At 39.3% G+C, this 25,001-nt stretch overlaps 1 non-coding gene across 1 annotated transcript; it reads right to left on the minus strand.

Moving 5' to 3' along the window:
- Positions 1 to 8,341: 8,341 nt before the first annotated feature.
- TRNAE-UUC (transfer RNA glutamic acid (anticodon UUC)) lies at positions 8,342 to 8,413 on the minus strand. The gene has a single exon. It is a non-coding gene; the product is annotated as a tRNA-Glu (tRNA).
- Between the last annotated feature and the right edge of the window lie 16,588 nt (positions 8,414 to 25,001).

The raw sequence follows: 25,001 nt of genomic DNA on the forward strand, positions 1-25,001 counted from the left end.
GCATGGGAGGTACAACAGGCATTTAGTGTCTTGGGATGAGGGATGCTAAACGCTCTGTCAAGTACGGATTCCAGCACGACCAAATATCATCCCACCCCAAACGCCACTGGTACTCTCCTTGAGGAATGGAGACCTTTACCACAGTTTTTGTGTTTCTAAAACAAGACTCAACCTTGGAGAGAACTGTACTAATTATTTCCGTTCCCAAAGACGTAACACTTTCCGCTACCAAATCATTGTGACAAACCCACTAGGACACAGATATACTGAGAACCCGGGGGCTGTGAGGCCATCGGAAATGATTTAATGGTCAGAGGGACCACTTGGATATATCTCTTCTCCACCTACCTAGACTTCCACCGCCTCTCTCAGACAGGAAACTTCCGCTTCCTCGCCACCCTGGCTGGTGTTGGAGAATAAGGCACAGCCGGGTCCCACCCATTCCTGGGTAGAGGCGCGACCAGTTTGAGCGTGAGCCTCGGATCTCTCTGAAGCAGGTTTTCCTAGTGGGTGGGGCTACGTGCTTGAGCTCACCCTTCCTGCTTCACTTCCTACTGTAGGAGTTCCTGCCCGAGCCCCAGGCTAAAAGGCGAAGGTCAGGAGCCGGGCCAGGGGCAGCTGAAAGCGATGGATCTCGAGCTGTTTTGCAGGTTGCTCTGGCACCTGGAATGCAGGCGTTTCCAACTGGCCTTTCCTGGCTCCACAGTAGTTTCATCTACCCTTGGATTTGGAGGTGAAACGGGCAGCTATGTATGAGGAAAGCGGTCGGAAGCTGCACTCTACCCTCAGGCCTAAGCCTTTCTCCAGACCTGCTTTTAAGAGAATTTATGTTAACGGCTTGCTTAGCTATTTAAAAAGTGCCACTGTCTTTCCTTCTGTGTTCCTTCCCACTGCGCATGCTCGTCAGTGAGCCTGGGAAAGGAGCTGGGGGGAGGTGGAGCAGGGCTGCACAGAGGGGCCGCTGAACCTTGAGCACGTTCAGTCGCAGTAGTAGCTGCCATGTCCATGAACTGCCTACACTGTTCTCAGCACTTTTATTTACATTATTTTCTTTCCTCAAAACAACTCTGATAGGTCTTGTTCCTGATGTGGAAGGAGAAACTTTGAGACCTTAGTAACTTGTCCAGGGTTACTTAATTATTAGATACAAGAGTTGGAATTCAAATAGTTTTCTGTAGTCCAAAGACATTAAACATTTTAAAATTAAAAGACAAAGCTGGGCTTCCCTGGTGGTGCAGTGGTTAAGAATCCGCCTGCCAATGCTAGGGGACACGGGTTTGAGCCCTGGTCCAGGAAGATCCCACATGCCCCGGAGCAACTAAACCTGTGCGCCACAGCTACTGAGCCTGAGCTCTAGAGACCGCAAGCCACAACTACTGAGCCCGGTTGCCACAGCTACTGAACCTGCAATCTAGAGCCCGTGCTCCACAACAAGAGAAGCCGTGGCAATGAAAAGCCTGCGCACCACAACCAAGAGTAGCCCCCGCTCTCCCGCAACTAGAGAAAAGCCTGCTTGCAACTAGAGAAAGGCCTGCTTGCAGCCCAAAATAAAATAAATAATAAAGAAATAAAATTAAAAAATAAAAAGACAAAGCAATTTCTTCCATGTTTTATGATGCAGATTTATCAACAAAGCACTTTATTTTTGAGTTTATGAGTAGATCCTGTTGACTGAAATAAGAACACATGATGCAAAAGTTGTGAATTAAGTTTTATTCAGGGACCTTACTGAGGACTACAGCTCGGGACACAGGCTCTCAAGTAAGCTCTGAAGAACTTCTCTGAAGAGGTGAGGGAGGAGCCAGGTTATAGATGAATTTTTTTTGCTGGGAAAAACATATAGTCAAGCACAAAAAGATTACTGCTGATCCCAAAGAACAGACATCTCAAATTAATGATTTTAGTGTTTTTCTAAGTATGGGAAGATGCAAGAATCTGGGGTCATTGAAATTTTTCCTTAGATAAGTATCTTATCTAGGGACTGGTATATTCAAAGCACAGAATGCTTTCTGTTTTTCTCCATCCTGAATTCCCCTCAGGATACACTGTCGGTGGCTGACTACAGTGACTAATGGCTTGATCCCTGTAGAACGGAATGGCAAGCAACATTTTTTTCTTTACAATCCAAAGCTGTATTTTGAGAAAAAAAAATACATGGTTTCTGGTAGCTTCCCTAGGAATGTAGGCTGCTCTGTCTCTGGCAAGAATGTGGATCAGGTTCCTAAATTTTCCCAACACTTTCAACTGTGCCATCTGCACGTCTGGGATCTAAAGCATATGTATTTTCCTCCATTCAACAACACAGAAGACTGGCATTTTAGTTATTTGTCACTACGAATTGATTGCAATTCAGCCCTTGCCAGGGTTTGCTTGTGACATCTGATAAGAGAGAGAAAGAGAAAGGAAGAATATGAAAAAAGATTTGTGGGAATTGTGATTATCTGTTCTTCCAGGGTCTCCAAGTTATTGGACTGTATTATCTTAGGTAATCAGAGGATAATGTTCTTGAATCTGTGTGTGTGTGTGTGTGTTTGTGTGAGTGTGTGTGTGTAATCACAGTTCCTTTAAAAATATCCTTATAGGAGTAACAAAACAATGCTGTTAGGCTAATCTGTCATTTTACTAATTTCTAGGGCTGCTTTAATTGCTCTTGCAGAAATGACAGGTGTCCCTTTCTTTTCTCACTGTTTAGGGTCTGTTTCACAAAATTGGATGTTTGAGGGGGGAAGACTTTTTTTTTTTGGCCTCTCCCCATGGCTGGTGAGATCTTAATTCCCCAACCAGGGATCGAACCTGAACCCTCAGCAGTGAAAGCACGGAGTCCTGACCACTGGACCACCGGGGAAATCCCAATGGAGGAAAACTTCCTTTTCAGATACAGAAGGCTGGTTCTTCAGTCAAGGTATACAAATGTCCAGGCTTTTACAGTATATGAATAATTATCCATTATATTATTCAATGTATTTATATAAGGATCCCTTTGAGACATTCCTGCTGGAGTCTAGTTCACCTTTATGGAAGAATTCATGCGCCTTATTCTATTCGGAAGTGAGACTTCATACTAAATATCTTTGCTTTATTGTTTTGGTTCCCAGAAAACTCATTGCCAAATGAGTACTTGACTATATTGCTTAATTAATTCCAGATGCTAAGTATACATATTGTTCCTTAAAAATTACATTAAAAATTTTAATTGTCAGCTTGTGTCTTAATATTTGTAAGTTATCTAAAACATCCTCTCCCACTTAATTTTTTTGGCAATAGGCATAGAATTACCCTATGGATTACTTGCTAACTGCCAAGGGCAAAAATACCTCAAATGGAGAGATCTGGCTTTCACCACCACAACCCAGTGATCAATTTTATAATCAGTAATAGTAGGACAATCAGGCATTATGTGCCTCCTGATGAGATGCAATATGATGTACATATTACCACTTGCCAAATATGTTAACTTGAATGTAAGCAAGTCTGTAGGTCTTACTTCCAGTTCCTAGAAATAGAAGGGATAGAGAAATTAAAAAACATCTTGAAGAAACGAAGTTAAAAATAGAATGTGGGAGATTGTACAATGAAAATAATTGGGGAGATAGAGTCAGTTCTAGATTAAAAGAGATGGGAGAGGGAATTCCCTGGAGGTCCAGTGGTTAGGACTCCGCACTTTCACTGCTGAGGGCCTTGGTTCAATCCCTGGTCAGGGAACTAAGATCCAGCAAGCTGCGCAGCGTGGCCAAAATAAATAAATAATTAATTAAAAGAGATGGGAGAAGGTACCGAAACTAGATGATTATTTTTAGGTATGTAAAGTGCAGCCACTTTGGAAACAGTTAACAAGTTAAATGTAAATTTGCTCTGTGATCCAGCAATTCCTCTCCTGGGTGTCTTCTACCCGAGAGAAAATATATATCCACACAAGGACTTGTATGTCAATGTTCATAGAAGCATTAACAAAAGCCAAAAACTGGAAACAATCTAAATGTCCATCAGCTGATAAGTGGATAAATGAAATGTGATCTATCCATACAATGGAATATTACTCAGCCATAAAAGAAACAAACTATTGATACATGTTATAACATGGGTGAACATCAAAAACCTTACACTAAGGAAAAATGTCTAGATGCATAAGACCACATATGGTATGATTCTATTGATATGAAATGTCCAGAAAAGGCAAATCTAGAGAGACGTTGGGTAGATTAGTCGTTGTCATGGGCCGAGGATGGAAATGAAGATTTACTGCATACTGTCATAACGGAGCTTTTGGGGGTGGAAAAAGTGTTCTAAAACTGGATTGTGGTGATGGTTTGTGCAACTCTGTACATTTACTAAAAATCATTGAAATGTCCACTTATAATGACTTGATTTTACAGTACATAAATTCTACCTCAATAAACGGATTAAGAAAGGACTATGGCAGGGCTTCCCTGGTGGCGCAGTGGTTGAGAGTCCGCCTGCCGATGCAGGGGACGCGGGTTTGTGCCCCGGTCCGGGAGGATCCCACATGCCGCGGAGCGGCTAGGCCCGTGAGCCATGGCCACTGAGCCTGTGCGAACGGAGCCTGTGCTCTGCAACGGGAGAGGCCACAGCAGTGAGAGGCCCGCGTACAGCAAAAAAAAAAAAAAAAGGGCTATGGCAGATGTGATGTTCTGTGAGCCTTGCAGCTTTCCCCTTTCTCCTACTGATACTAACCCTGAGACTGTCCTGGAGGAGAACTGAGGGACTCAGCCAACAGCCAGCACCAACCACTGCACCTGGGAACGAGTCCACCTTGAACTTTTGGGAGCCTGGCCAACCTTCTAGGTGAGTGAGTTCTTCAGGAGTGAGCTCAGGTGAGACCATAGGAGGAAACACTCGGCGGATCCACAGATCATGAGATGTAATAAGTTGTTTTACATTAATTCTATATTTAAATATATACATTTAAATAAAAATATATACTGGTGAAGTGATATGGCAAAAGATTAACAGCTGTATTTAAATGGTGGATATATGGTTATTATGCTGTTTCTATTTTCTGTCTGTTTGAAAAATTTTAAATGAAAAGTTAAAATAGACACATAGGGGAAATCATACCTGGAGAGGGAACTAAGCATTTGGGGTAGATACAAATCCTTCCCTAAATTCATGTCTGCATTTCCACCCACACAATTCTTGAACATATGAGATGGGTCTTGAGTGAGTAGCTGCTGGGGGAGCAGAAGGGATTCTAATTAGAGGAAAGAGCAGATGCAGTGAGATAGAAACAGGAAAGGGTTTGGTTCATTTGGGGCTTATCGCTTCTCTATTCCACAAAAATTATTAGCATCTACTATGTGCTCGGCACTGATAAAGGTACTAGGGATTCAACAGTGAACAAATGAGCTAAAATTCCTGCCTAATCAGTGCTTAAACTATAGTGAAGGAAGACAAATAATAATAAACAAACAAATGAATAGTATATATGGAATATCAAATAATCAGGAGTGGATCCAGGTTTTGTGAAGTTATACAAAGTTGGAGTATTCATTACTCCAGAAAAACCCCGACATCATCCATGAACATAGGAAGTTCTGATGCTGATGCTTCATGAGCTTCATAGTAAATCTGCTCAAGTATCTTTGTGTGAATTTCTCCAGAAGAAGAACCGGGACAGATAAGTGGTGGATGTGGAAAATAATTCCAGGAAATACTGGTAGTGGGTGGGGCCGTGAAACAGAAGAAAATTAAGTTGATAAATGTGGTTACTCCAGCCTGGGGAACTGGGAGATGGTATAGAATGAAGGGCAAGAAGCCTGGGGTATATCTGTGCACCATCTCCTGTCAGTCATGGGTTCAAGCTTGCTCTAGGCAGGCCAGTCAAAATTTCTAAAAGATAGACTTATACGGGATGGTTGGAACTCATACTGTAGCTCCCTCTGCTGTAGTTAGTCTCCAAACTGCAATAAACATTCACCACCTTTCTCACCTGCCACCCATTCTAGATTCCCCTCACCTGTGTCTCATCTTTCTGCTGGTCTAGGTTGTTTGCCTAGTGGGAAATCCAGATCTTTACCTGGAGAGGTCTGAGCCCTTAGCTCCTGTGTTCTTGCCAGGCATGGTTGTTGTATATGGAAACAAGTGGGAGCCTGGTGAATCCCTGAGTTCCAGACATATTCTTCCCTGCCTTGATTATGTAGCAGCAATCTTATTTCCTCATGCTCTCTAAGGTCAACTACCCACACCAGCAGAGTAACTCCACTCTGCTTTCTGATCCACTAGCAGAGAAGCCCCAAATGCAGTCAAAGCTTTAGGTTCAGTGGAACTGTTGCTAGGTTTCCTAGGAGAAGTGTTCCTGTGGTCCAGGAGAGCCTAACATTGCAGGGACAGGAACTACTTCCGCTCTTTGGTTCCAGGACCTGTGTGATCTCCTAACAGAGCCACAGCACCTCTTCATGGCCAGTGCTTCAGAGCAATTTTACCCTTTCAACATGGATTGAGAAGCAATATGCACAGGCAGATAAAAACAGGTTGTTTAAAGGGAGCAAAACATAGGCTTAGACCTCTACGAGTACCAGAAGAAAACAGATCATTGCTGAAACTCCTTGTAGAGAAAATGTGCAGTTAGAGAATTTTATGCTTGGCCAGATTGCTGTTTGTTTGGGAAGATTAAAGGAAGATGTTATTATACATGCAAAAATCCTGGTAAAACACTTGTATTAGAAAGAAATTACTTGGACATATAACTCAGTTCATCAGGAGATAAACCAACATTTAAAATTTAAGAATTAAGATACCATGTACAATGGAATATTACTCAGCCATAAAAAGGAATGAAACTGGGTCATTTGTAGAGATGTGGATGGACCTAGAATCTGTCATACAGAGTGAAGTAAGCCAGAAAGAGAAAAATATCATACATTAAGGCATATATGTGGAATCTAGAAAGATGGTACAGTTGAACGTATTTGTAGGGCAGGAATAGAGACGTAGACATAGAGAACGGACATGTGGACACAGGGTAGGGAGGGGAGGGTGGAATGAACTGGGAGATTAGGTTTGACAAAAATACACTACCATGTGTAAAATAGCTAGTGGGAACCTGCTGTTATAGCACAGGGAGCTCAGCTCAGTGCTCTGTGATGACCTAGATGGGTGGGATGAGGGGGTGGGGTGGAAGATCCAAGAGAGAGGGGATATAGTTATACATGTAGTTGATTCACTTCATTGTACAGTAGAAAGTAACACAACATTGTAAAGCAATTTTACTCCAAAAAAAAAAAAGAAAAAGAAAAAAGATATCTTGGCATATAGAGAACAGACTTGTGATTGCCAAGGGGAGGGGAGGGATGGACTGGAGTTTGGGGTTAGTAGATGCAAACTATTACATATAGAATGGGTGGACGAGGTCCAACTGTATAGCACAGGGAACTGTATTCAATGTCCTGGGATAAACCATAGTGGAAAAGAATATAAAAAAGAATGTATATATATGTATAACTGAGTCACTTTGCTGTACAGCAGAAGTTAACACAACATTGTAAATCAGCTATACTTCAATTTAAAAGAAAGATATCATGGCATAAAAGACTGGTATCAGTTAAACTTAGATTACAGGACCAAATGCAAACTTTATTGAAAAAACTGAAGAAGACCTAAATAAATGGAGAGATAGAGCATATTTAGAGATGGAAAAACTATGTTTTTATTGCTTAATTATTGACTGTTCTGTTGGTGGACACTTAATTTTCTTTCTTATTACAAATCAGACTGAAGTGAATGTTCTTTCATATTTCTTCTTAGGCACATAGGCTAGAGTTTCTCTATATACGTTAAAGTGGAATTTCTGGTTCAGAAGACATTTTTTTTTTTTTTTTTTTTATTTTTTTTTTTTGCGATACACGGGCCTCTCACTGTTGTGGCCTCTCCCATTGCGGAGCACAGGCTCTAGACGCGCAGGCTTAGCGGCCATAGCTCACGGGCCCAGCCGCTCCGTGGCATGTGGGATCTTCCAGGACCGGGGCACGAATCCGTGTCCCCTGCATCGGCAGGCGGACTCTCAACCACTGTGCCACCCGGGAAGCCCAGAAGACATTCTTATATTCAGTTTTACGAGATGTTCCTAAATCACTCTCCAGAGTGGTTGTAGGAATTATACTCCCTCAGGTAGAACATGAGAGTCCTTGTTTCACATTCTTACCAATATTTAGGTCTTTATCATTGTTGAAATTTGCGTGAACAGTAGCAAGGCCCAGCACCATGTCATATGTTCATTGTCTATTTGACTTTCCCTTTCTGCCAATTGCCTGTTCATATCTCCTGTTTGTTTTTATTTTTCTTTTTCTTTTTTTGTGGTCATGCCCCGCAGCTTGTGGGATCTTAGTTCCCTGACCAGGGATTGAACCTGGGTCACAGCAGTGAAAGCGCTGAGTCCTAACCACTGGACCACCAGGGAATTCCCTCTGTTCATTTTTCTATTGGGTTATTTGTCTCTCTCTCTTTTTTTGTTTTTTTTTGCTTTTGATTTGTAGAATTTCTTAATATGTTCTAGATACTAATCATTGGTAAGTTATATGAATTACAGGTATTTCCTTCTCCTACCACTCTATGGTGTCTTTTGATTTTATTTATAACTTTTTGGGAGTTTGTTTTTTTGGGGAGTTTGTTTTGTAGCATTTGAGCCTCGAGGCATCCACTGGAGGGGGTCTCGGTAGAGAAAGACCCAGAGATTTTGATCAGGGTGATGAGTGATACGGGTGGATGTGGGTAGGCTCTCATTCCAGACTGCTGAAATTTAAATCCCACTACCACTTGTGTAACCTTGGGCAAGTTATTAATCTTTTTGTGCCTCATTTTTCTTGTATGTAAAGTGGGAATATTAATAGTACATGGATTATTATAAGGATTAGAGTGTATTAGTTTTCTATTGCTGCATAACAAATTACCACAAATTTAGCAGCTTAAACAACACAAATTTATTATCTTATACTTTCTGTGGGTCAGGAGCTGAGTTAGGAAACTCAGTTCTTCCTCCTGTGTCTCTTTTACTCTCACTTTACTAGCAAACCCACAACAGTTCTGACACCCAGGGGTTTCTTCCCACCAAGCAACTCCATGTGACACTAGCTGGGTATCCTACAATTTAACTTCATTCTGACACTATCTACCTGGGGATAGAGTCAGACCCCACAGGTTAAGGGCTCAGTCCTACAAGACTGCTCCCCTCCCCCTTTGTTTTCGGCCACACCACATGGCTTCGGGGATCTTGTTTCCCCCATGAAGGATTGAACCCAGGCCCTTGGCAGTGAAAGTGCAAAGTCCTAACCACTGGACCACTGGGGAATTCCCTCCCCCACCCCCTTTTAGATGCCAGTGGCAAGTCCAGGTTGTCACCTGTGCTTCTGACCTAAAGGCTATACATTGAAGGTTCTCACGACCCCCTCTCTGGGTTTGATTAATTTGCTACTTGCTGTTGGCCAGCTGGGCAACCTTCTCATATCCTAGAGGCAACCTGCCTTCCCTGCCACGTGGACCTCTCCCCAGCATGGAAGTTTGCTCCTGTGAGATCAGTAGAAGAATCTCTCTCATCCTCTGAATCTCTTCCCAAAGGAAGTGCCCATCTGATTAGGTCAGGCCCACCCAGGAAGATTCCCCTTTTGATTAACTCAGCTGACGAGGGAACTTAATTACAACTGCAAAATCCCTTCTGCCATGTGATGTAATATAATCATGGGAGTAACTACCCCACTATAGTCACAAGTCACATCCACACTCAAGGGGGATGTGTACGATGGGGAGCAGGAATCTTGGGGACCATCTTACAATTCTACTCGTCATAACATTTCTTCTCACTGGTTAACCCACCTTAGGTTTTCTGTCTATTCCATAAACACATTTGTTTTTAGAACTTGAGGAATTTCATATTGGACTTTCCTATTTGTTACCCTCTGGGCCCTTTGGGAAAGGGTTGTCTTGAACAGAATGGAAAGTAATAGTAAGAGTAATTGGGAAGAATCCCCCTGCTGCCCTCGAGAAGTCATGCAGGATCGGGACAAAGCCAAGGAGCCCTGCGCCTTCTTTTCAGGGTGGGACTGACAGCTGAAGCCAATGACACATCTTGTGTCTGACAGTTGGTTGCCCTATTAATTACACAGATGAATAACTTTTCATTAGGTTTCCCCCTTCAAAGTTGAATATGTCTTCATTCTCTTTAGAGTCTTTGGCAAATTAGATTTCTGGGTCATTTTATAAAAATTTAAGTTCGTTATTTTTAATGATGCCTGGAAGAAGGAAGAGAAATCATCATTTATAGAACTTTTAATGGGAAAAGTAATTTCTGTATTCTTTCGGGTGAGCACTTTTGGGCAAAAGCTAGTCACAGAATCCCCATTATTATTACTTCAACTATGAACCTGAGTTCAAAGAAGAAAGATTTGCTGATTTTTGTGTTTGAGATTCATGTACCCGAGGTCCAGGGAGTGTTCAATTTATTATTATACCATAAATTATGCATTAGATTAACATTTTTTAGTGATTCACTTTCTCATTTATTAATTTAATGAACACAATTTTTCAAAGTGAGATTTAATATTGTGAGTAGTAAGGATCAGATAGAACAATTCATCCTGTGTTAAGTGAGAACATTTTCATAACTTAGAGCATTATCCCTCATATAGAGAGATTGAACTAAATGTCAAGCTTCCTGTATTTGCCCAGAGAGCTTATCAGGATGGTTTGTTAAAGAGGAAACATCTTGTGTTTGGCTGAAAGTAGCAATTTAGAAAAAAAACTCAGGAAACTTTTAGGGACTGAACTGGTTCCATGCCTTTAAGAATTTATAAATGAACTAACTGTGGAAATGAAAAGAAGTGGTTGTAAAGATTATTTCTCAACTTGAAAGAATATGAACCAGTGTCATCAAGAACTTAAAAACCAGTTTGGGTGATACATATGGTATATAATAAATAATAAAATTCTGTTCTATCTTTTATTCTAAGTAGCTGTAAGTATAGAACCAACTGCAGATACCATGCCTAGCTCATAGTGAAGCCATGAGTCGCTGGTCTTTATGAAAAACAAAATTCATCAATAAGCTTTAGAAGAAAGAAAACATACTCAACCTTGGACCCTATGATATGATAATATTACCCAATGCACATGTTGAAAATGCAATTTACTAACATTCCATCTTAAAAACAAATCATAGAGGATTCATTTTTGGGGGGATTAAACATAATTTGAATAGATTTCACCTCAACACGTCAATCAGGTGGGATACTTTCAGGTGGAATGATTTTGCTGAAAAAATTTAAAAACTAAGTTATAGTTTAGTTCTAGTTAGTTTAGATTAGTTAGTTTAGTTTAGTTCTAGTTCTTGGTAGTCACAGCTCTGTCAGCTTGCTGCTCACTGCTACCAGATCTTCTCTCTTTTTTTTTATTTTAAAAGATTATTTTTTAAAATAAATTTATTTAGTTTTGGCTACATTGGGTCTTTGTTGCTGTGCGCAGGCTTTCTCTAGTTGCAGCGAGCAGGGGCTACTCTTCCTTGTGGTGTGCGGGCTTCTCATTGCTGTGGCTTCTCTAGGCATGTGGGCTTCAGTAGTTGTGGCACGCAGGCTCAGTAGTTGTTGCTCCGCGGCACGTGGGATCTTCCTGGACCAGGGCTTGAACCCGTGTCCGCTGCATTGGCAGGTGGATTCTTAACCACTGCACTACCAGGGAATCCCCCAGATCTTCTCATTTTTAAAAAGGATTTGATTTATGTGTTTATTGAGAAATGATTGCCACAATAATTTAGTTAACATAAATCACCTCACATAATTACAAATCTTTTTCTTGTGATGAGAACTTTTAATTTTTACACCCTTAGCAATTGTCTTTTTTTAATTGAAGTATAGTTGACACACATTATATTCGTTTCAGCTGTGTAACATCGTGATTTGACATTCATGTACATTATGAGTTGTTCACGATAAGTCCAGTAACCATCTGTCACCACACAGTTATCACAATATTATTGACTATATTCTCTATTCTGTGCATTACATCCCTATGACTTATTTATTTTATAACTAAAAGTTTCTACCTCTTGATCTTCTTATTTCACTCAACCTCCCACCTGCAACTTTCAAATATACAATATTGTTAATTATAGTCACCGTGCTGTACATTACACCCCCAGAACTTATTTGTCTTATAACTGGAAATATGTACCTTTTGACCTCCTTCACGCATTTTGCCCACTGCCCACCTCCTGTCTCTGGCAACCACCATGTCTGTTCTCTGTATCTTTTTTTTTTTTTTTTAAGATTCTACATACACCTGAGATCATATAGTGTTTGTCTCTCTCTGTCTGACTTATTTCACTTAGTATGATGTCCTTAAGTTTCATCCATGTTGTCACAAATGGCAGGATTTACCTCTTTTTTGTTTTAAATTGCTGAATAATATACATATTTCTTCTATTTCTTGCCTATTATAAATAACATTGTAATGAACTTGGGGGTGCAGATATTTTTTTGAGATAGTGATTTTGTTTCCTTTGGATAAATACCGGAAGTGGATTTGCTGGATCATATGGTAGTTCTATTTTTAATTTTTTAAGGAATCTCCATACTGTTTTCTAATTTACATTCCTACCAACAGTGCATAAGGGTTTTCTTCTCCCCACATTGTCCCCAGCACTTATCTCTTGTCATCTTCTAACAGGTGTGAGATGATATCTCTTTATGGTTTGATTTGCATTTCTCTGATGATTAGTGATGTTGAGCATCTTTTCATGTGCCTGTTGGCCATCTGTATGTCTTCTCAGATCTCCTCATTTTTAATAGAAGCAGAAATCTGTGTTTTGTTTTGCATGAGATCTTCTAATTTTTAAATGTTGGCTCAATTTTTATAAAAAGTACCTTTTGCCTCCAAAACCCCCACAAAAACCCTGTGTGTGGCCCACCGGGGAGAGAGAGCTGTGTGGGGCATTGATATTGATGTGAAATAGAAAGAGAATGGATTCAGGGCTGCTGTGCTCAACTACCTGGCCTCTTAGGGAAGCCTCTTCATCTTCTGAACCCCAGCTTCCATTTATACAAGAGGGGATCTGCAGATGTGTGGTTCCCAGAGATGGGGGTAGGGGTGGAGGGAGGAGGAATTGGATAAAGGTGGTCAAAACGTACAAACTTTCAGTTATAAGATAAATAAGTACCAGGGATGTAATGTGCAACATGATGACTGTAGTTATGGTATATTTGAAAGTTGTTAATAGATCCTAAGAGTTCTCATCACAAGAAAAAAATAAAAAACAATTTTTTCTTTTTTTATTGTATCTCTATGAAATGATGAATGTTAACTAAACTTACTGTGGTAATCATTTCACAATATATGTAAGTCAAATCATTATGCTGTACCCCTTAATACAGTGCTGTATGTCAAATATATCTCAATAAAACTGAAAAAAAAAAAGAGAGGGGATCAGATGCCATGTTCTCTAAAGAACCCTCCTCTAAAACTCTTGAAGAATTGCTTTTTCTGTTTTGTACCGGCGACATGCTGTTCAGTCAGCATGTTTCTTGATGAATCTTCTACCTAATACATGAAATTCATGAGTTCCTTGTTTTTTCGTTTATTTTTCTCATGCCCATTATCTTCCACATAGATGTTCTCAGAGCAGGAGCATGCTCTGGACCATCTGTAGCTTATTTGCTCTTTTGTTTTGACATTTTAGGTTTTTCAAGGATTAGTTTCTTCAGGTGTAGTTCAAGAAACTAACATATCTATAAAGAGAATTAGCATAATAATTATTTTCTCTCTCCTCCCCTCCTTTTCATTTTGTGTGGCATTATGTCTCGGGCCATAATACGTAGCAGAAATGAAGCTGAAGTTAGTAGATATTTAGTGAATTTTAGCTTTTCAGGCAGTCATTCTGGTTGATTCGGTTCCAGTTTCTACTTCACCTTTAACAGTGTACAAATTCAAAATATTCTAGAACTAGTTGTAGTAATTACAGTTTTGCAGGTTAGGCCACAAAATATGATTTTTATTAAGACTGATTTCTTAGATTGTTGGAATTATTTCTGTGCCACCTGGGCTTGTTATGCTATCTAAAAGCACTATACCATGTATTATTATTATTTTTAAATTTTATTAGAGTATACTTGATTTACAATGTTGTGTTAAAAAGCATTATACCATTTAAAACAACCACACTCAGGTGTAAGAAAAACAATAAGAAACAGGCAGCCTGATGTAAAATCCTATTCAGCATCTCTAACCTTTTGTCAGTCTCTCTGTTTTACATATTTGCTGTGAAAAGGTATCCTTAGCAACAAAGATCATTGGCTTGTTATGCAAAAGAGACCCCAGACTGTTCTTATAAAGATTCAACTGCTTGACACTGGATTTGCTTTTCCTTCCCAATGATAATAAGCACCCAGATGGCAAGACTGGAGACCTGACAGCAAAAACACATGGGCCACAGCATTTGAATAAAAAGTAGGATGTGCTTTAGGCCATGTGCCCACGTGCCTGAGGGCCTCTCCTTCTCAGCCCTCTCTTCTTGTCTTTCATCAGAGCCTCTTCTAGCAAAGCTGCCCAACAAAGGCAGTCTGGCATTTCATTATGGCACCAGGGAAATCAAAGGGAAGATAAAAAGGCTCATGAAGCATTTAAAAAACTTCATAATGGAAATAGTTGAGTTCCACCTGAAAGCAAATGTATATTTGTCAACATTTTCAATAATGACAATATTGTCATTATTGAAAAAAAGAATAATAACGAGAAAAAGGAATGATGAGCCCCCAAGATGATATTTGGGTGCATTTGAGAAGTAATAACATGGAGGCTGTTTTCTAATTTTTATTCTGAAATTGGTGATTTCTCTAATCAAAGAGAGTTCCCCTGCTTCTACGGTGGTTCTAATTAAGTAGGGGAAAATGTTCAGAAAGAGGGTATTACCTTTGAAATTCCTTTGAGACATTAAATGTCCTTCCCCCTTTGTCCTGAAGGAAACAGCAGCAAATGTCCTGATTTGAGGTGGTGAAAAGAAGCAGGGTCTTCCTGCCTAGAGGCTGCTTTGACACTAGTTAATTTCCTACAGGTCAGAGCTACCTGCTAATTTTGTGAATGAGAAAAGTGGGAGAAGAAGATTGCGATAAAAACAAAACCCTTCCTTTCTTGGCACTCCTGTTTTGGTAGCCGTTTTTGGTCTCTGGGTTGGCACCTACCTGCAGAAAAATTTCCTAGAATTAGCTGTTCACACTTATAGGAGAAACCTCTGCACTGCCCCCCACCCAAAATTGAATTTTTTCCACCTTTTCTTGGCTGCCTGACCATTAAGTGACATTTATAGTTCAGGCAATGCTTTGTGTTTCTGCCCTACTCCTTTCCGGGTGGAATAAGGGCGAGCAGCTTGGGGAATCTCACTCTGAACAAGGCTACCCAGGCCCACAGGGAACTCTGTGTTCCTTCACGAAATGCAGAAATAATGAATTAGCCCAGGTTGTGCAAAGGAGTTTCTCAGACTGTCTCCTCTTGTGGGATTCAGATCTGTTTCATAATCTTCCAGTTTCTGAAAACCCAAGGTGACTTCCAACACAAGGCATCTGGGTGTAATTAAATAATTGTTGGCAATTACTTGCAGAGTCATACACACAGGGAAAATGGGAGACCTTCTGATTGCAGCAGTGTTGCTTACACCTGTGGTTTTTGTTATTTAAACCCAGACACGACTCATTGAGTATCCTTCTTAATAATGAGTCCCCCTTAAGGTACTAACTCAAGCAGTTCTATTATCTTTCTGTCTGAAATGACCAAATTTGCTCTTACCTTAATCAAGTAAGTTATCTTTACAGTCTTTCTCGGGGGAAATCACCCCTTAGAAAAGCATAAACTTCTTTTATGTGGAATAGAATGCATATACTACCCAGAAGATAAGGCGTGTAAAAGCAAAAATGGTTGGCTGTGGACTTGGGACCAGTCTCCCTCAGGCTTGATCCCTCAATAATCAATCAGTCCTTAAGAGGGAGGGTATTTACTTTTAAAATATGTTATTTTGCCTTACATCAAAAGAACATGAGCCCAAGTAAACACAAAGCACAAGAACAAGGGCCTTCAGGTTCAAAGTTAGGATTCCATTAACAGCTAAGTAAACCTGGGGGGAAAAAATCTGATTTTCTCTCTTTCCTAGTAACTACGGTCAGAGATAATCAAGTGCTCCCTTGGCTTAAGACACTAACTTCGGTAAACACATACATGTTATATTTTTCTGTTTCGTTTTTGCATTCCTCTTGCTGTCTCATTGAGGGTTTCTGTGAAATAGTGCAATTCAAATTGCTGCTGTCAATTCCAGTTTTGCCTTCTTTTACTCAGCAGTTGGGGAAAAAAAGTGCAATTTAAGTAACTGAGATATTTATTTAAAGTGAAAGATAGAGGGACTTCCCTGGTGGTCCAGTGGTTAAGATGCCACGCTCCCAACGCAGGGGTCGCAGGTTCTATCCCTGGTCAGGGAACTAGATTCCGCATGCCGCAACGAAGATCCCGCATGCTGCAACTAAGACCTGGTGCAGCCAAATAAACAAATAAATATTTAAAAAATAAATAAATAAAGTGAAAGATAATGAAGACTGAGGATCCTGCTCTAAATTGCTTGTAGTCTCCGTCGCCTTTATGATAGATGGTTCCTACTTACTTGCTGGATTGTGCTCTGTGAACCAGAGGATTTCCTGTAATGATGTAGAAGTCGTTTCAGGACCCTATCTTGGTCGCTATGTTCGAAAAAATAGTTCACCAACCCAGAAAGGCCAAGGGCAGTGATTTTGGCAGAGAGCAAGTTCCTCAGAAGGAGCACTAGGTGGCGGTGCTGCGCCGTAAGTGCTAGAAGGCCGAGGCCCGCTGCACTTCAGGGCTGCTAGGATTTCTGTGGAGAGAAAGAACCCTGATCACTGATGTTTGTGCCCCAGAGCGATCAGATTAACCCAAGCAGAGGTGGTCCTTACAGGATATATATCTGGAAAAGGAATTTTCTGTTAAGTTTTCGTTAAGGCTGTGATTTGTTATATCAACAAACCATGGGACTTCCCTGGTGGTCCAGTGATTGAGACTTTGCCTTCCAATGCAGGGGGTACAGGTTTGATCCCTGGTCGGGGAGCTAAGATCCTGCATGGCTCCCGGCCAAAAAACCCAAACATAAAACAGAAACAATACTGTAACAATGAGTCAATAAAGACTTTAAAGACGGTCCACACTGAAAAAAAAAAAAACTTTATTAAAAAAAACATTGTTTCACAGTCTAAAGGCTGGGGTGTTTTGTTTTGAAAAATTGGGAAGGAAATATAAGGGCAAAATTCAGAGTCTGTCAAGATTATAAGTAAAATTTTACATTTTTTCTTTATTTATTTTAAAAATTGAAGTACAGTTAATTTACAATGTTGTGTTAGTTTCAAGTGTACAGCAAAGTGACTCATATATATATATTTTTTTCCACTATAGGTTATTATAAGATATTTAGTATAGTTCCCTGTGCTATACAGTAGGTCCTTGTTGTTTACCTATTTTATATATAGTAGTGTGTATATGTTAATCCTAAACTCCTAATTTATCTCTCCCCACCCCTACATTTTACATTAATTTATGTTTTCCATTGGATGATTAAAATTTTCCTGAGGCTGAAGGCTTTTGATGGCTTACTGGAAAAATAAAGAGCTGGTGGTGGGAGTGGCACTGTGGGCTCTGAAGGAGGAGCGAGAAGGTATCTGGTGAGGCATCTACTTGTCCGGCCTGTTCTCAGCTGCAACAGAAGAAATCAGGACTGGAGACCACAAAGCTCCCTTCAGATTCTAACGGTCTATGATTATCTGATTTTAAGCCGTTGCAAAGTATGAGCTCCTGAAAGCCATTTAATTTGATTCCAGTTTACTGTAAAGGCATGTGAATGTTTATAATACGGTATATATGTGAATACTACTCTTGTTGAATGTCAGAAGGGATATGCATTCCTGGAATTCCAAGATATGGAAGGAAAACTTTGAAGTTTTGGTTGAGGAGGTAATGGAATTGTCTATAATGATATTAGCTCAGTGCTTTATTTTTGCTCTAAATGTTTTGGAAACTGCTGGCCTTCTATTTGCTACATGTAAAATTACATTAGGAAGTCAGACAGAGAAAGACAAGGACTGTATGTTTTCACCCATATGTGGAATCTAAAAAAGCTGAACTCAAAGGAGTAGGGAGTTGGAATGGTGGTTGCCAGGGCCTGGTGAGGGGGGAACAGGAAGATGTTGGTCAAAGGGTACAAACTTCCAGCTGTAAGATGAAGACGTTCTGGGGATATGATGTACAGCATGGTGACTATAATTACAATATTGTATCATATACTTGAAAGTTGTTAAGAGAGTAGATCTTAAAACTTATCACCACACACACAAGTTAGTTATGTGAGGGAATGGAGATGTTAATTAACTTTATTGTGGTAATTATTTTACAATATGTACTTGTATCAGATCATCACATTGTACACCTTAAACTTACATATATTATATGTCAATAGTATTTCAATAAAGCTGAAAAAATACCCCAAATCACATTAGAATTTTTGAATCATAAGTCTGACATTACAGAATTATACAAGTTTTTCTTCTAGGGACATGATATATTTTACACATATATATTCTGTTTAAATTAACTTACTAATTTTCTTTTAAATAATTTGTTTATTTATTGAGGGAACCAGTAATGGGCTCTGCCTTCAAGGAGACTACATTTTTCTGGTCAGACAGTGAGTTGGGCAAGCAATTCCAATAATGTGTGGTAACTGAGCTAAGTGGAGAAATACAAGATTCTCTGAGAGAACATAGCAGTAGCTATGAAAATTACTATCTGTAGACACTTCACAGGAAAAACTGATTGTTAGATTAGATTGTATGGAAATTTTTATAGAAAAAGAATAATCCTTTAACAGAGGAAACAGAAAAAGACATAAAAACTGAATGTTAGATTAGATTGTATAGGGATATTTATTCAAAAAAATAATCCTTTAACAGAGCAAACAGAAAAAAACATTGTGTGTCTGTGTTAAATGCTGCTTTTCTTTATGGAAACCTGGAAACATGTAAAATTCTTTGACCACTTTGATCATAGATGCCATAGAAAAGCTAATACTAAACACTAAATAATATTAAATATGAAGGGAAATACTAAGGGAATATTTTTCTCTTAGTTTTCAAGTCACATAGACAGTTGAATCTGAAAAAAAAACTTTAAATATCAATAGGCTTTCTATTCTCTGTGAAACTTCTTTTTTCCTCTTGTTATTATTCATATCCTTCCTCTAAGAGAATGATGAATTCCTAATTAGAACTGCATAGTTACCCTAAATTTGAAATTAAAAGGCAACAATTTGCATTTGCAATACAGATCATTTCAGGTTAATGGCAACTTTTGCTAATGCAAGAAATACACTGAAGTTGCTCATTCATACTGTGAACAAAACAAGGGAGAAAATATTCATAGAACCAGTGATTCATAGTTATTTTTGTTGGGGTGAAAAACCATCTCTTGAGAAGGACAACGGTTCAATGAACAAATGCCATGGTGCATTGGATGACACAGACAAGGCTCGTAGCTGAATGGAGGAGGACAAAAGTTTTTTTACAAGGACGGTTTTGATGCAATTGGAATATTACATTTATAATGCCCTACTCCTTGTTGATGAGTAATCTGATTTCAGTGATGACCCTTTGCTTGAGATACATATATTCTGGCAATTGACTCCTCTTTCCACCCCCAAAATAGAATGTTTGAAATTGTCCTTTATTAATATTTTCAATATTATTTCCACAACTTGGGCTCCTTCTAAGTGCTACATCCAGTTCTTACAACCAGAATGTTTTGTGAACCCTTCTCTCAGGGAAAATTTTCAGGGTGATCCTCCTGAATCAGAAAATGTTAGGGGTGGACATGGTTTTAAAGATTGTCTATCTAATCCCTTATTTTACAGATGAAAAATTAAATCTTGAGGAGTTTAGTTACGTATTTGATAGGTTGTGGAGCTCCAACTAGAACTCAGAGAGGAGAAACCAGGTGAGAATTTGTATGTATGAAGAATCTACTGTGGTAGCTGTGGACCCATCTTATTTAACTTTAATCCTTACCATAATCTTACGTCACGGGCAAATCCATTTTTTTCTTTTTTTTTTTTGGCCGTGCCACTCAGTTTGTGGGATCTCAGTTCCCCAACCAGAGATTGAACCCAGGCCAGAGCAGTGAAAGCACAGAATCCTTACCCCTGGACCACCAGGGAACTCCCGGTGAATCCTTATTTTTAGACAAAGAGGTTAAGGCTAGAAAAGTAAGGGATACTAGTCCAAATCCAAGTTTGCTGGCTTTTCACTCACTCACTCATCCGCTTAAAAAATATTGAGAGGCGGTCTGTGCCAGGCGCCAGGCTGGGGACACAAAGGTGTGCAAACAGAGGTGGATTCTGGTCTTTAGTCGTTTATGGTTTGGCTGCAGAGACAGACACTAATTAAACAATCACACAAAAAAGATGTAAGATTACACTGACGAGGGCTGTGAAGGACACGACGGGTCATTTGTGCCACATCCTGATGTGAAAGCAGCAGTTTCCCATGAAGGTGGTCCTCGCAGAGGCTTGCCCAGCCTGATGCCAGCCTCTTGGAGAGCCAGCTTGGGGGAGAGGCTGGATGGGTTGGTGGGAGGAGAACAGAGGGACAACGTGCTGCCCTTTGACTAATTTCTCTGGGGTCTCCTGGTCTTGCTTTCACATGGCTTCCTCTACTGATTTTTCTGTCATAGTTTGAACAATAACCCTGTCAATATATTTTTCTTGAAAACATGATAGACAAGACTTTGCTCTGTGAAATTGTGCTCAGGAGGGTGACAGCTTGCTTTGCTCTCTCCCAGTCACACGTCTGAGTCTTGGTAACACTCCATGGAAATTGTGACATTGACAGTGACTTCTCCTTACTATGAAGTACGATTCTAAAAGGTTAAGTTGGCCTACTTATCTATGGGTGAATGTCCGTCTATCCATCCGTCCATTCATCCATCCATCTTTCCATCCATTCATTTTTCCATCTTTCCATTCTTTTACCCATTTTTTTAAGTGGTTTTTCCCTCTTTCTGGCACAATTGCATCCTAAGGAATTTTTGTCATTGGGTATGATAACTCCATCAAATTTTGTTTGCTTATAAGACAAATCAAAGAGAATATGGAGAATGAAATGACTTTGTTTTGACAAAATGGTGGAATCCTGAATGAGTGTTGTCATTTTTATTTTCACTGCTGTCATCATAAAGTCTGTGCAACACAATTTTTTTCTCTTTTGGTGATATCGTTCTAGATATATTTCCTTGCAAATATGTGCATGTGCTTACTCATTTCATGAAAATGAAATCACATCCTATAAACATTTTTGTGGCCCTTTTCCCTCTTAGCAATATACCATGAATATTTTAAGTTCAAATTAATAAAGCTCTTCATAATAATTTCAATGGCTGCATGGCATCCCATTGTCAGAATGTGCCATAATTTATTTATTGAATCTCCTGTTGTTAGGGACAGTTTGGAATTTCTCCATTCTCATAAACATTGCTGCCATGAACATTCTTGCACGTTTAACTTTGTGCTGTTGTCAACAAATTTCTTTCTGATAGATTTCTGTATTAAATTCTGATAGAATTGCTATATTAAGGGCTTTTGATACATGCTGCCAAATTCTCATTTTTCATGAGTTTCTCTCAATTTATAATCCCCCTCTAACAAAGCATGAGATGTCTGTCTCTCCAATGATTCCCCGCCATAGTAACACTAAGCAATGGCAGTGAGCATTTTTAACTATTGAAAACTTTTCCATGTATTATTGACTAGTTGCTTTTCTTGTTTTGCGAACTGTCTGTTCTATATCCTTTGGCCAATTTTGTCCTGAGCTGTTTATTTTTTGGTAAGGTCTCTTTATATAGAAATGACATTTTCCCAGTTTATTATTTATATTTTGACTTTGATAATGATGTTTTTGAGTTACAAAATCATTTGAGATAGTCAAATTTATTTACTTTTTCCTTTGTGGTTATTGCATCTGCTGTTAAGGAAAGACTTCCAAGTTTATATAGTTATTCTACATTTTTTTTTTTTTTTTTTTTTTTTTTGCTGCATCACATGGCTTGTGGGATCTCAGTTCCCCAACCAGGGATTGAACCCAGGCCGCGGCAGTGAAAGCCCCGAATCCTAACCACTGGACCACCAGGGAACTCCCTAGTTATTCTACATTTTGTTCTAATAATTTATTTTAAAATATTTTTATATGACTGGAACCTATTTTGGAATATGGTGTGTATTAGGAATATAATCTTTCATTCTAAAATAGTTAGTAGGTTGTTAAAGAACCATTAATGGACTATTTTATTATTTCCTCTGACTTGAAATTTTATCTTTATCATATACATAGATTTCCAATTCACATAGTGTGGCTTATCTCTCTTTTATTCAGGCTTAAATAATTATGCCCTCACTAAAGTTTTGAGCTTATTAGTATAGCTCTTCTGCATTTTTTGCTAAGACTATTCTTAGGTATTTTATAATTTTTATTATTAGTTATTAGTTACTTTTAGTGCGATAGTTTCCATTTTATTTTCTACCGCTTATTGTTAGGACATAGGAAAGCTATTAATTCTTGTATACACATTAATTTGTGTTACCAAGTGCAAACTCGAATAATGTGTATATGATAAATTTTAAACTGTTAGCTAATATTTTAAATTGAAGCACACTGGAATCTTTTATGAATGGATTTTTTTTTGGATTTACTAGATATATATTTAATAGGAAGAAAATTTGCTTTGAAAGATGAAATTGTTGCTGAACATCCATATCATAAGGAATAGCAACATTTATTTTAAAGGCAGACAGCTTTTTTCTTTAGGAATAATCTTAGTGAGTTTTTGGTCATGGAAGTCTTAGATTGGCAGAGGGTGAAGAAAGGAAAATAAAGGGGACTTCCCTTGCATTCCAGTGGTTAGGGCTCTGCACTTCCACTGCAGGGGGCATGGGTTCAATCCCTGCTTGGGGAACTAAGATCCCACAAGCCCTGAGGCAAGGCCAAAAAAAGAAAAGAAAAAGGAAGCTGTTCTGTTTAGTAAAATAACAGGAACATTCCTAAATTCCTGTGCCATCTGAAGAGGCAGGGGTATGGGGAACCCCAAGGATGAGAATAGAAGAAACTATGAGGAGTAATGACCTCAGTGGGGGGAGGAGTACCACGAAAATAGAACTGCTAAAAAATTCCTTGTAAGGGGATTGTTCCTTGTAAAGAACAGTGATATTTATTAATAAATTATAAGTTGATTCCTGTTCTGAACCCTGTTGTGTTCTGTTCTAGAATAGAGTATATTCACACAAAATTTGAGATGTAGTAAGGTCAACAGATCAGCAAACGACTGCCACTGAAAAGATAGTTTATTGCTCACAGTTCCGGAGAGAAGTGGGCATGCTATACCACCTGGGGTCACATGAGGAAGCACCAGGGTTGGTCATGAAGAAGAAGAAGGGGGAGGAAGTGTGGGTAAGCACTGATTGTGGTTTATTTGGAAAGAAGCAATTAAGGAGGGGTAAGCAGGCTTAGATTGCTAGTTTGCATAACTTTAGAGGCTCTAGAATACAGAGGCGGTTCCTAGATGTCTGGGGTGATTGGGGCAGGTGGATAATGGCTAAGGATCTGAGAGCCCTATAAAAAGGTGATTGGGAGTGTGGACTCTGTATTGGCTGGTGTGTATTTGAAAGGCATGTCCCCAAACAGAGGACTCCTCTTGAGGGAGCAGGGGTGTTGAAGGAGGCAGAAAGTCAAGACAAGGGCACTCAAACATAAAGAAGAACAAGGTATGTCCAGCACATGTACATAGGGCAAATATTAAAGCACTGAGTTTACAGAAGCTATAAACATGCTTAATATTGATATGTAATCCTTCTCAGTTTTTTAAACTTTCAGTAAAGTTCTGTTATATGCAACTGTCTTATATTAATGGTACTTTGGGGAATACAGGAAACAGGGTTATTTTCCATGTTGCAGGTGTTGGTACAGAGAGTGAATAGAGAAGGAAATCAAAGTAGGAGGTGATCAAGAGAAACATAAGCGCTCCCACCAAGAATTCTCAGAAATACTGAGGAGGGCTATGTGGATAGAGGCTCAAGTCAACTTACTTGGAAAATAAATGCTTCAGGGGACTTCCCTGGTGGTCCAGTGGTTAAGACTCCATACTCTCAATGCAGGGGACACAGATTCAATTTCTGCTCGGGGAACTAAGATCCCGCGTCCTGCATGACACATGGCGCGACCTAAAAAAAAAAAAAAAAAAGCTTCAGGAAGGCTGGAGGAGGTGGAAACAGTCAACAGCAGCCCTTTGGGTTATGATGGTAGGAATTATAAATTCTGGAGGCTTTAGGGAATGGTTTGAGGGCTGGTCTGTTCCTAGAGAAGGGCTCTCTTACAAAAGTGATTCTTGGGGCTTTTAAGAGTCATGGTAATGAATTTTGGGAATCTGATGAAACCGATACATTTTCTCTCCATAAAAATGTACAATATTTTATATACCATGTCAGGAGCTTTACAGAAGCCCTAGAGCCCATCTGTAGATGCTGGTCCATGAACCTGGGGAAAATACCTCCCAATATTAAAGTCATAGTAAAAGACGTGAACACTAAATGGTCTCCTTAAATTGGTCACAACACCTATAGTCCAATTATGCATCTTTGATACTCCCACATGTTAAATGAAAAACTACTTTTTCTTTAATCAAGGTTGGTTCCTTACCTATAATGTAGTGTAAAGTCAGGTTGACTTAGAATGACAGAGGTGTGACTTTTATCATAAATGCCAGGACAGTTTTCTAGTATTTATTATTAAGACTTAAGATTTTTCTCTATAGGCAATGAAGTTAAGGACTCATTTTCATACCCTTGTTTCTATCTAAGAGTATGGATAACACCAGAAAATCTAATTCTTTTTGGTTCTGAGTAGAAGAAGAGAAATATGATTATCAAA

Source organism: Neophocaena asiaeorientalis, unplaced genomic scaffold, assembly GCF_003031525.2.
Source record: "Neophocaena asiaeorientalis asiaeorientalis breed wild unplaced genomic scaffold, Neophocaena_asiaeorientalis_V1.1 scaffold142, whole genome shotgun sequence".
NCBI lineage: Eukaryota > Metazoa > Chordata > Mammalia > Artiodactyla > Phocoenidae > Neophocaena > Neophocaena asiaeorientalis.